Source organism: Linepithema humile, chromosome 1 (genome assembly GCF_040581485.1).
Source record: "Linepithema humile isolate Giens D197 chromosome 1, Lhum_UNIL_v1.0, whole genome shotgun sequence".
Taxonomy (NCBI): Eukaryota; Metazoa; Arthropoda; class Insecta; order Hymenoptera; family Formicidae; genus Linepithema; species Linepithema humile.
The window spans coordinates 33,427,830-33,441,566 of record NC_090128.1 but is presented as its reverse complement, the minus strand read 5'-3'; the positions used below and the strand labels follow the sequence as shown (position 1 = coordinate 33,441,566).

Below are 13,737 nucleotides of genomic sequence, written 5' to 3'. Positions count from 1 at the left end.
GGGGAAAGGGAGGGTAAAAATTGCCTTTTTACGATAAAAATCTCTTCTAAAATATTGATCTTAAAAGTCTATGAAAAACAGGAAATTGTACATTATGCAAATTGTATTTGCATAATGAGTCTTATTAACTGGTTCTTGGCATTAAATGCACGAGTTAAGAAAGCGTAGTTTTCTATCAGTTAATTTGAATAATATATTCGCCCGCAAATGTCTGTTTGAAGAAAAAGGATACTTATGTAGATGCATATAAAGATAATTCTCGCCGTTTTAACACGGCCTTTCGTTCACGTCCAGATACTCCCGGTGGAATTTATCGTCGGACCCCTTCCTCGCGCTTTATCACCCCCTTCGCACCGGTAACTTTTCGAAGATAAAAGCAAAGTTTTGCGGGTCTCCGGACGACTCGAGTTTCTGCTCGGTGTCGTCTACTACGCACACGCATAAATCTGCGATCTATATTGCGGTCTCGCGGAACTTATTTCCTTTCGAAAGATATCCGCGGACCGTGCGCGGGGAGGCGCTTCCGTGTGACCAAGGACAATTTTCTCTTTATCGCGCAGACATTGCGAGCAATCGGGATTTTCACGAAGAAGAGTTTCCGCGTGTGTCGGATTATGTGGCAGCTCCTCGCGCGCTGCGCGCCTTCCGGTACACGATAAACGTAATCCAATCTCGCATTTTTTTTTTTCCTTCATCTTTTAATAAGATTTCCGTGCGAGTCGCGAGTAGCACAGACTTCCGTTCTCACGGACGGAGTCGCTAACCAGATAGCGATCTTCAAAACGCGCCTGTCTCCCGGCGCCGTTTTCGCTCTTGTTTCAAGTAAGCGAATCTCAAATCGATTGTGTCGGCAGTCGTTCAGCAGTCGTTCATTCGCGGGGTCTCTGCGAGCGGAAATTACGCCGGCGGTGATAGGAGAAAAAGCGCGGAAATTGCGACAAACAAGACGCCGTCTTGTTTTACATCGCCTTGCGCATGCACGCAGGTGATGAACAACCTCCGCGTAACTCGCGCCGCCACGGGCGAGCGTCCCCTTTCTTCTCGCCTTCCGCGCCGCGTCGTCGTAATATCCCCATAATTCATACGGGAAGAAAGAGTAAAGAGATTACGTCGTCCGAGCGGCGCAGCGTAGAGCAGCTTTCTTCCATAAAGCTGCAGCGCCTCGCTGCAGTTGCAGTTGCATTCACAGTCAATTATAGCCCGAGATGCGCTATCTTGACGAGTGAAAATATAGTCTTGTCATCGCCAAAAATTATGATCCCGACTTCTTCTCTTCGCTTATCGCAGTAAATCATTACAAACTAGATTTTTATGTATCTTTTAAATCGTAAAGATGATTGATATTTCGAAGAAATTATTATGTAAGTGATATGAATGTCTTAAAGATGGTGAATATCTTTTTAATGATAGATTATTTGATTTATTTTTCTTTGTGAAAAATGTCGATCAATAGTTTCCAAGCTGGGAGCAAAAAGAAGATTTCTTTCGCGAAGTAAGCTTCGACACAACTAAATAATATAGATATATATTTTTAAATTGATTTTAAATAGATATTAATACAATTCTATTTTGAAGTTGAATAAAGAAATATGATGTTGAAAATTGAAATAATGATTAATATTGATGATAATTTGTCTCAATATTTTTGAGAGGATCTATATTAGAGTATGTATTTTTAAAAGAATATCTGGAGTTCTGGGATATTTTAATGTATTTTATACGAGGAATTATTTATTAAAGAGAGAAAATAGGAAATTATATAAATATGCAGAATAACGATGGCTTTCCAGAACTATCTAAAGACTTTTCTGGTCATTCCGGATGTGCTATGTTACGTTTCGGTTTGTCCTCGATTGCAAGCTGTATTTCTAGCGAGCTGTATTTCTAGCGAGCTGTATTTCTAGAAAGCGATAAATGACGAATTGGCCATTGCGTCATAATTTCGAAAGCGATTGTTTCCGGTTTTTTCAACCATTACCGAGACAATGCAAGTATAACTCTCCCCTTACACAATGTAATATCTCAATTTCTAAAATCTGTGCGAATTATCCGAGTGACCGGCATTCTGCAGATTACATCCGGCTTTTCAATTCCAATATCGTAATTGCGACATTGTGCAAACACTGCAATTCGATATATTTAAATTCATATTTATTTCCTTGCACAACGCAACTTCCCGCAGTGCTGAGATTAATGATTAATGACAATTTTCACTAGGGGTTATTCAACGTCGGACTGGCACCTCGATACTTTCTAATATAATTACGCGAAGGAAAATCGATGTAACAGGCTGCGCAATTATGCGAATTAAAATCATCAAAATATAACAGAAGTATAATAATTATTATGAAGATTGCTACAAATGTAATTTCAGGCGTAATTTCAGATGTAAGTACATTTTCAATATTAGTCTTCCAGACGGAAGTAGTCGGTTAATTGTTATATATCTGACTTTTCGACGTGATTCTGTGCCGTAGTAATTTGACGTTGATTAAGACAAAGTATCGAGGCGAATGTCTCGAATTTCCTCCGCGTCTCTTCCGATGACAAAGCTAGTTTCGTGCATCAAAGGGCGCATTAGCTTGTAGCACTGTAGATCAGGGAATGAGATGCACCCTGAGCGTCCCTGATTTTCATTTCGCGTGCTCGCCAGCCGTGGAGCTCCACCGAGGTCCTTTACCTCGTCCTGTGCAATCCCTTAAGTGTGACGTAGTTAATCGCTGATGTGATTAAAACAGACACGCTATTCTACAGTAATCTGCTTTTTCACGAATAAGCTGTTATTTTCTTTAAATCATGCATATCAAAGTTATGAACAAGAAAAAGAGAGAGAGAGAGAGAGAGAGAGAGAGAGAGAGAGAGAGAGAAAGAAAGAGAAAGAGAAAGAGAACAAATTACGATAATAATTTTTTATGTTCTCACGTTTTTATATCTAAATTTACTTTTTACAGCAGTAATATGTGTAGAATCTTTAATTCAATACAATTCAAACACTAGGTATTTAAGTTTTTAGCAAACCGTATCCGCTAATCGTATTGATTACGGTACTAAAGTACAAAATTGCAGAGACACAAATGACGTTAATGAATTACTTATTCTTTTAGTCCGCAACAAAATGCGCCAGGTGGAAAAAAGCATTGGTATCAAGAGATGGAACGCGATAAGCGGACTTGCTCATTAAATCGTACAAAGAGCATTGACAAAGCCGCCGCGAGAACGACGAGCCGGCCCTCAAAGACAAGCGTTTTCTCTTTGCGACGATAAGCGCGTCATGTTACCAAATGCGCTACGTAGATCCTGCAACGTGGAAAACACTGCCAGACAATTCCGTACTTCACTAGTCGATTTTTTGTCCATTTCCGTTATCCGGAAGTACCATCGTCCGAACTATTATATGCACTCCCACATACTTTGTGGAAAACGGTAAACTGTAGTTTCTAAAATTAGTTGCAATTACCGGACTTCTAAAATTGTATTTTATAAGTACCGGGCTTCGAAAATGTGTACTGAAGGACTTTCCCGAGCTGGAATCAGTGCTTTCCAATTAACGTGCTACGAAACCGTAATGTACCGTAAATATCGTAAAATGTTTTTCATTGGAGAATTATATCTTTTCACATTTTTTAATGATAAAATTATAACGCAAATTTGCACCGCGAGATTGATTAATAATGTGTAATTATTTTACGCCCTTATTTGTAGATACTCAATTTTCGTAGGTATCTGATTTTTTTGTCAAAAGTCTTCCGTAACTCGCGAAAGCTCGGAAACGCCGCTTTGAACGGGTGGAATGAAGTCTTCTGTAAAATATCTCGACATTTGCTGGAAATATCTGGGAAATGCTCGTTCGCGAGAAAAAAAAAAAGAGTCTTGCCTGCAGGAAATAGCACCGTTCTCGGTCACGGCGATGCGCTCTCGGAAGCAACGTCTCAGGGTCTTAATTAACTCGCTTCATTGGCGAATTCTGCGAACATCCTCTTCTTTTCCTCAACCTCAGTGCCTTATAAATCCCTCTTATATCCCAGGCATTCTTCACCGGCCACTGGAAAGACTTTGCACCGATGGATTCGTCCAGCTTTTCCGCTCAGCCGTTAAATCCATTAACCGCAACCCCTCGCCGTCGGCGGAATAAAAAAGACCCGGCGAGATCACACAGTGGTAGATAGTGGTAGAATTGAGGAATCACACGTGCGTCACGTAGCAGACCGTAGAAGAAACTTCGTTATGAGAGAACTCGTCGTCACGTGACAATCCCTGTCGGCCCGGAGGTTTTCCCGTTTGAAAAGTCCGTGGGACGTCATCTCGTTCCCTCCCTTATTTCCTCTGCCACTTTTATTCGTTCTTCTTCGCATCTTCCTCTCTTGTCCTTTTGTAAGAGACTTTTCAACTGCTCAAATCTTGTTTCGATGAAATTTGCATTGATCGGCTCTCTGATCGTCGAAATGGCATTCTGGAAGTAGAAGTGGTCAGGCGACGAAGAAACTCGAGAAGAAAATAAAACTGAAAAGTTGTTCGTTTAATCTTTTACTGCGTACTTCCGAGATTTATAAAGAAAGGGGACCTGTCTCGGTATCGTTTGGCACTTTCTTTTGTAAAAAGAAAGCAGACGTTCTCAAAGAACGTAAATGGAATAAATGACTTTTTTCCCCCCCTTTCGTAACGAAGATATTGAACATCTCTTTCTTTATTCATTATGAGATATTTTTTTCCTCATGTCGCTTACATTTCGCTGCCTCTAAATAGCTTGTTATAAATTTGCGTTCGTAATGCGGTCAATGTATTATAAATTTGTAGACTCAACGTCCGAGTCATAATGTTGACTGTTCATCATGTGGAACTACATGCAAACGGATCGCTTCAATTTGGTCGAAGCGATTACACAAACGGCGAACTTGCGTAGTTAGCGAATTTTGGAAAATAATATTTGCATAGGAACGTTCCTCGTGCGCGATACATGTGCCCACGCATATCATGTGAAGGAAGTTATCGAAATTTTCTACGTATAACGTTTCGTTACTACCGTGCCCTCGAGCACAGTTATGAAAAACCGACGCGGATCTCTCGTTTTAAAGCGCCACAGTAATTGCACGGTATGAATTAGCGGATATTGTATAGTTTCGCAGAAAAAGAATCGCTCGCACTCGAGATGTATCTGTTGGAAGTTATCATTTTGACGATCGAGTCGAAAATCAACTAAAATAGTAAAGTTGATTCATTTATTATAAGTTACAGAAATATTAATTAATATGCGCGATATTATTATGACGAAACAAATAGCGCGCTGAAATAATGAAAGCACTGGTGCATTATTTTCTATTCTTTCTTTGTTTTATTTTCCGCACAACGCTGAAAATACTTCTCTCGGGATATACATTTACGCGAATTCATAGGTGCTAAATGCGCTACTCGTCTTGCGCGCAAGACAGCAGATCAGTTCTGAGGAAGTAGCTAGAGACGGGCGACAATATCCTTGAAAATTGCTGCCAAGTACGTGTAAGGGCCGCTTCGTGAAACTTGGTGGAAATGAGTATCAATTTGCTGCTATTAAATTTCGTAAGAGAGCCAAGATTCCTCATTTACTTCGTTACATCTTTCAACTCGTTATCGTGAAACGCGTACTGTTTCGAGCTCGTGATTTATAACGGCGCGATGTCGACTTAATTCCATCCGATGAAGAGAAGAAATATGAGATTCGCATCGCTTTAGATATGATATTTGCATCGTTATTTGAAATACATTTTCGCGAAAGATAATACATAAAACAAAAATATAATTCAAATGCTTTTTATTACATGAATTATTTAATAGCTCGTAGTAAAATAAAATAAATAAGGTATAAAATATTTACGAGTATAATCCGATAAATTTGATTTTGCGCGATGGATGGACATTAATAATTAAATAAATTAATTCCAATAGCTTTTAATGAATTAGACCATATTTTTTCAAACTTTTTTTAATTCTTGCTAATTTCAAAAATTACAACGCTTGAAAAGTTGGAAAATCTCGCGATATTTTACAAGTTGTAGAACTGTCTTGGCACTTTTTAAGAGAATAATGAGCAGTTTTGCTCATTATTCTCTTTTCTAACTAACCGAAGTCTCGGTACGTTATTGTGCAGCTTTCGTGTAAGTGTTTGTAATGACCGCGGTTAAGATTATTCAAGCTTTTTTCCAACCTAAGCATTCAGACTTGGTTGCCGTCCCTTTTTTCAAGCGCGCTTGGCAGGAGGTTAATTTCGCTTGACAAAGTGGCAGGACTGGTTGTAGACTGCATCGTTCGTGTCGCGTCGATTGCGTGGAGGGTGCGAGTTCTCATTGCGTTTAAGGGAAAAAGGGGCAACTTGTGCCAGCGTGAGAAAGAGAGAGAGAGAGAGAAAGAGAGTTGAGCGAAATCGCGTAAAAGCAGACGTTGTTTGGCGAAAATTCTCGCACCTCCACCCAGGTCCAGGCGTGCAACTCCGCGACGGTTTTACGAGCTTGTAAATGCTCTCCACTCGAGCCCACGGGTCGGTTCGCTCGAGAGTGCGTAAGGTGAACCGTTCCATGTTACACAGTCTCTACGAACTTCCATTCTCTCGTAATCCACTTACGGAAATTGACTTGCTGTAATCCCGCTGTAATCCGAAAAAAGGCACTTCACTCCGGTTTCATTAAAATCCGGGTCTGTTTACAGCGGTGAATTAAAATGCTCAAAGATCCTCAGATATAACTCGATTTTGAGGTCCCTCCCGAGATGCAAAAAGTTTTAAATCAGAAAAGTTTCGAAGTCTTTAACTCTTTTGTGAGGAAATTGCATGTTTTTCTCGCTCGCGGACTATATTGTGAAATTAAGATCTATGCTAAGTGAGCAAGTATTTTTATCGGCCTCTCTTTTTTTTTTTTTTTTTTTTCCAATTTCGGAGAAACAGTAACGTGGAGCATGTGTTAATTCGTCAAATTCTGAATGGGATAAAAATGTGGACGGAAAAGTAAGTGGCACATTTATATTCGCCCGTCGCGAAAAAAGTCAAATATCATTGTTCTCAATGATTAACGAGAGACCTTTTGAGGATGAGAATATTTTACGCTTGTGTAGTAACTCACCACACCGTCTGTTTATTTTGCCTCGACGAGAGGACCCTCTAATGAACACTCTTGCTGCATGGACCGTCAGCCGCATAATCGTGGCCATTGATCGCGCCCATCGTGCTCCGGCAACGGCAGCCCAGAAAGGATCATGTCCTTGGCATAAGGGCGCGCCATGAAAAACGACATACCTGTCACAACCCCGCTTACCTTAATCGATGGAGTTAGCGGCGTGTTACCGGTAACGCGCGTACAAAAGCGGCCTTTCCGGTATGCGACCGGCGATCAAGCCGCTTCGATAGAACATCGAAGGAGGAGAGAAAACGAGAGAGAGAGAGAGAGAGAGAGAGAGAGAGAGAGAAAAGGACAAAAAAAAGTGCCGAGTGGAAGGAAAGCGATAAAACGGAGCGCGTGAGAGAAAGGCAATCGGATCGGATGTAGGCCTTACAGCGGCGCGAAAGATAGAGCGGAAATAGAGCTCGCCGGGAAAGAGTTTCGTCGAGGCGGCATTCTCAAGGAGCACAATGTCGAATTTACACTGTCGCGCGAGAAAGGCACGGCGAGGACGTTTCATTCATTAGTTTTGACCCGTGGCGTTTACTCAACGTCCGGCCAGGCTCCTTTGTAGCCTGCAGGATCCGGAGGCATCCTTTACTCTCGGACAACACGGGAATGCACGCTCTCTTTCTCTCTTTTTCCTCCCCCACCCTCTACTCCCTCATCTCTTTCCCTCTTTTCTCCGAGGGAAAAAGCTGTGCATAGTTTTTCAGCTGGTTCGATTTATTTTAACGAGAAACCGATGCACACGTGTGTGCAGCAAGAAAACAAACGAGGTTGTTATAGCTAAATTGATTTCTCGAGTGAAAAATACAGGCGTGAAAAATAAAACGAAACCGTTTTTCCGGACGATACGTTTCCACGACTTTGCAACTGATTATATTTAATAATAATACTCAACACACGCGTCACAAAATTTATGAGATTTTCTTTACTGTGAACGTTTCATAAAACGGAAATTTCGACGATTAATAAATCATCTCTGACGTAATATTATTGTGCTGATTTTAATGCGCGCGCACACGCATTACAGAGCGGGTTTCATTAATATCCCCTCCCCGCCCCCTCTTTAATTTTCACGTTAATAGCAAACATAATATTCTAATCGCTGTTGCATTGTTGATATTTGTCGTTGGATTACCAGCATTGTCCGATCTATGCGAACACTCGCGTGTCCCATTCGCTAAGCGTCCCATAAACCGTCGGCAGTTGACAATTGCAGCAAAACGCGTCAAATATAACGCCTCGACTTTTCCGATTGTGCCCTGTTGTTGTCGAGCACAACTGTCCGGGCGGGAAAATATTTTCTCTGTACACATTGCGCGCGCGCGCGCGCGCGCACGTACGTATTGTACGTGTGTACCCGTAGCACGATGAAACGCGAACGATCTTTGTCGTCTCGAAGGCCTGGCGTGCACTGTCCTCCCCCCTCCTGCGCTCGCCGCGCAAAAACATACCTCTCCACTGTTTGCCAGTAGGTACGTACGTGCGGAAGATCGCGAAGTTGCGGAGGTTACCGTTACAAAACGTTCGAGGCTATTAAGCCATCAGCGGCGGGATTTTATCCTCGTTTCCACGACGAAAACGATGCGGACGACGGCGACGACATTACCGTTCTTTCTGCCGGCGTTGACGTTCTGCTTAGACGACTATAACTACTTCACCTTGGGCTCTCCCTCTTTTTCTTTTTCTCTCTTCTCTCTCTCTCTTTCTCTCTCTCTCTCTCTCTCTCTCTCTCTCGTCTTCCTGATACTGTCACAGATGATTTACGACCTCGTCTTTAGCTTATGTCGGAGCTGCTATCAACAGGTATACGAGAATATGATAGAATCAACTTATTGATTTTGATAATGTCATTTTCTGTCATTAGACGCCGCAGAATGATAATCTCATGAGGTTAGACATGAATTAATTAAGGCGTACATAAGACGACATGTAATATTTAATCCTCGTCCGGACAAGCTATTATTACATTGTACTCCGCATATTCCGGAGAATTTGAAACTCTGTATTATATTTCAAATATTTTTGGTAGTAATATAGTGGTACGTTTAATAGTAGAAAAATGTAGAGAAGTTTAAAAAAATATACACATTGTTTTAGAATATTGATAGAATATAGATCGGTATGTCCAACGGGCACACGTTACGCCCGGATGAGGATTAAATGAAAACCAGATAAATGAAACGGGAAGGAAAATTAAAGCAGAGTATATTTTCAACGAGACAGTATCAATATCAGAATTTTCATTATTTTTAACAATAGTAGTAAAACGCGAGAATCAGTGATGGACTTGTTAGGAAACTCGTGTCACTTTTAATAAGATTGTAAATGTGAAACGTGTTAAAGCTACTGCGAAAATTTAATTTCATTTATTTATGCACCGTACCGCTGATATATATCGCCGTTTCGAGCATTTCCACGTGTTGTCGCGACATATGCGCCATTGCGTTTCTGTTCTCTCTGTTTTATCTTTTTCCTGACGATATTATCTGTTATTCAAAGAAGCTCGGAAGGATTTGCACTGCTGACAGGGAAACGTTTGAATTTTTGTTCGCGTATAATCCCTGATATTTCTCTTCTCTTCGTCTTCTCCTTCTCTCTCTCTTTTCTCCCTCTTCGTTTTTTTTCCTTTTTACGTAAAATGGTATGTTTTATTGTTGATTTACAAATCAAGGGCCAAATTTATTCATAGACCAATAGCGAATTAGCATAAATTTTTGTATTAACAGGGTTATTCTCGTTGAATAATTCATGTTAATTGCATTGCATTTAGCTGTTTTCCTCTTAAGTGATCATTTTCTTAACGATTTTCTAATTTTTATTCTTTCTCTACAATATTGCTTTTTCGATAAAGGAGGCAAAAGTCCGAAGTTTAATAAGGAGTTGAGCAATATACAAAGAAACAGTCGCCGCCGTTTTCCGATATCGCGAAGATTTCAGAGAAGTACTCAGAGCGCACGAGAATCCTTGCAGTTTTTGTATTATGTCGAATTTTCTGCGACAATTCCTTAAGGAAAGGAGGTTTTTTTTGCTGCCGATGATAGAGGAGATGCACTTCTGTTTCGCGGGAAGTTATTGTCTCGCAAGCCGATGCAGCTGCATTTCCCATGGTGCCATTGTCCGTCCGAGCGCGGATTATTACTACTGTTTCCTTCAGCGAAACCTGTAATAGCCTGGAAGCGAGGTTACGAGACGCTGAGTCACGGAACGTTTGTGTTGAAGATTGCTCGCGAGATCTTAATGGATGGATTTTCTTAGCGGATTTCCGAACGCGCGATATTTTCAGGGAAAAGGGGATTTCGCGCGCTGGAAGTCAGAATAGAAGGAAAATACGATTATTCGCGTTCATTATCGATTTATGCTAACTCTCCGCTTTGACTCGGAATCGTAGCGCTTCCGAAGAAAACCCGTCGCGGCGGAGGAGATTTCGCCGTCATTTCGGATATTATCGCGAGTTGTTAGCAACGACGACACTCGTATTCCCGCCCGCCGTCATCCTTCTTTATCTCGGCCCACAATTACTCATTGTTCGAAGCGGAATGCATTCGAAGTTTAGTACCGTCACGTCCTTCCGTTTCGCCGACCTCGGCCTTTGTCTCCTTTGGTGACGACGGTGCATTGTGTCAACGCGCGGGCCGGCCCGCGCGTTGACCAGCGCCACTTACGACTACGCGCGCGCGAGCATATCGATACGGCGGCGATGGTGTCATCCGTGTTTGTCGCACTGCGGAAACTTTCGCGGCCCATCGCGGATGCTCGTGAGAAATTATCCTGAGATGCGGAGAGAACGCGAGCCGGTGAATCGTGAACGGAAGTCGATCGTCCCGCGAGATCGAAAACTCGGTAACGAGCCGCCGGCTCTCACGGCGGCCGCAAACGGTTTCACTCTTGATGAAGGAATTCTTCCGTAATTATCGAGTCCACCGGTGATTCATCAAAGAGTTCCGATGAACTCATAGACGTGGTGCGCGATAGTATTGCAGAATCTTTTTTCACTTTTTTTTTTTCTGCAATATTATTTTATTCAATCTAGTCGCTGTTTGAAAACTGAAAAACAAAACGCTGCAACGTAGAACGCAGCGATGCAATTGTATATTTGTATATGTCTATTTTTCTTGACGTTAATTAGTTATATTACGTTGTCTCGTACGTACCGCGCTGTTTACAACCAGGAAGGCATCCCGGCGCAATAAATTTGAGCACTTGTACTCGCGCATATGTGCTATTATTTATTGTATAATTTATTGTTGTCATAGTTAGCGTCCTGCACTTAATGTATGACACGGTATATCGTGTCGCGAGATACTTGGTGAACAGAGGACTGGGTTTCCTCAGTTTATTCGTACCTTAAGTTGGTTGAATTACTTAGCCGCATAATAGCCAGCTTACGTGGTTCGGTGACATTTATCTTGTTATTTAGTATTCCGTTTTTCCCCTCCCCCTCCGTGCACGCTCGTTTATTGTTGCTCTCCGCGGTCAGCCAAAGGGAATATTTACACGAAACTCGGCTCGGTTTACAAGATTGGATAACGAATACCAGTAATTACGCACTCCGCTTAATTAATGACGTATTTTGTCGCAAATTTTACTTCCTAAGTCTTTAATGAATTATTTCCCAAGCTCCTTACTCGCGCGGCATACAGCGCTATTTCCTTAATTAATTTATACGCGCAACAAGCGAGAGAATTTGCCAAGCAACAAAGCACCAAGCACAATATTTGGCGCTCGTGTACTTGCCCACCGAAATGCAATTAACATATCGCTTTGAATTGCCGCATGCTGCGGATTGGAGAAATTCATCAAGGAAAAATACACAACGGTCGCAAACAGCGGTGGTAATAGTTCGCGAGGCAAGCGCACTGTCAACGTGATTTCCGCACAATCTTTTAGTTTGCGCACAACATCAAAATATCAATTTAATCAACGAGATTGGATCTGTACGCTCATGTCGCGAGGAGAACTTTTTAAGGGTAAGCGGCGCTAACTGCTCTCGATTCTTCTCCGTGGTTTCAACTTAATATCGCGTCATCAATTACACACACTATCGTTTATGTGTCGCTATTGACAAAGTGTTCGTGCGCCAAGTAGCAGCTTGTTTTTTTTCCTCGTTCTCTTTCGTTTTCTTGTTCCGCGAGGCGGTTAAATTATTTCGAGCATTGGTGCTTTGATGACGCCTGTGTTATCTCATTTCCATGAATTGCAGTGGATACACGAATGTCCTGAGACACAATGGAGCTGCATCGTCTAGACGGCCGCGTATCCAAATTCACATGCAGGTGTATTCAGGTGCATCGTTGTTGCCGTTGTCTCGCGCGTATGCGTGTGGAGATGCGCACGATATCATGTATGTCGTTAGGCCGCGTTTGCACGCCTAACCTACCCCTTTGTGCCGTGTAGATAAAGCAGGCGACGAGGGATGAAAAGAGATTTCGCGAAAAGAAACTGAGCGCGCGGTATCTTTAGATCGTCGCGTGTGCGGAACGGCCCGTTTCTCCGCATCTTTTAAGCATGACGACGCTGTTGCCGCATGAGTTGACTATTGTATTATTAACAATGAAAATAGACTCGTCACGTTCGTCAGCTATATATATATATACTTGCGATGGTGCTCGACTGTCCACGACAAAATTAATCCAGCTGTTAACCCGAAGCAGGTTCAATCTCTCTCTTCTATGCACGAAAGGCAAACATTTGGAAAGGCAACACGACGATTATTCTGGGTTGTCGCGTGTGGGACTCGAAATAATGTCTTTGATTATAAAATCACTGTTCTCTCTATAGACACAGAGACATGTACCAATAGATTCTGCTAATGACTGATGTATTTAGGGAAACATCTATATTTCAAATCCGTCACCAATATTCTGCGAAATAATGCCGCAGTTCGCGTTCGCTGAACGTTCACGATTCAAATTCTCATTTGCGCGAGAATAAAAATCACTCTCTTTTTTTCTCTTTCTCCTTTCCTATCGAAGCTTCTGATACTGGTTCTTTCCGCACTCTTCGGTTATCTGCGTTTCCAATTAACGCTTGACGTTGCGGACGGCGGCTTTTAGGCGGCCGAGGCGACGTTCCGCTTTCCTCTCACGATTTGCTCGGCAAATTACTTTTTAAGTGTCCTCGTCGGCGTTACCGGATGCCAGTGTCGCTTAATGACTGTTCGATTCGTTAGCATGTCCATGAAGCTAGAAGGGAAGATCGTAAAGTGTCTGGGAGACCTTAGAGTGAATGCTCTATAAAGCGTGAGGAAAATTTAAGAGAGGATATTACACTTCCGAATGCTGAAGGCTTTAAGCGTTGCGGTGACATTTTCCCGCGCATTTTGTTGATTTCATCTAAAATTTAATGTAATGATAAATCGATGTGTTAATCTTCAAGCGGCTATAACGCGCAAACGTTAACTGCAGAGATCCGTATTTCGGGCATTTATCACAGAAATAATCCATTTTTATGCTTCGCTCGTCTGGAGTTCGTAATTAATTCGGCGTGATTGCACGCCCCAGAGGTGAGGCGGTCTTAGCAGTCATAAGCAGACTCCGCTAATCCTCTTAAACGTGAAGAATGGCATCTTACCCGCGCGAGGCGTCTTCAAACGCGCTGACTCGCCGGT

At 42.1% G+C, this 13,737-nt stretch overlaps 1 protein-coding gene across 7 annotated transcripts in view; it reads left to right on the top strand.

The window, feature by feature from the left end:
- Positions 1 to 13,737, top strand: part of Pgant9 (polypeptide N-acetylgalactosaminyltransferase 9) — a 214,801-nt gene that overhangs the window by 87,886 nt on the left and 113,178 nt on the right. The gene's annotated exons all lie outside the window — the stretch shown is intronic.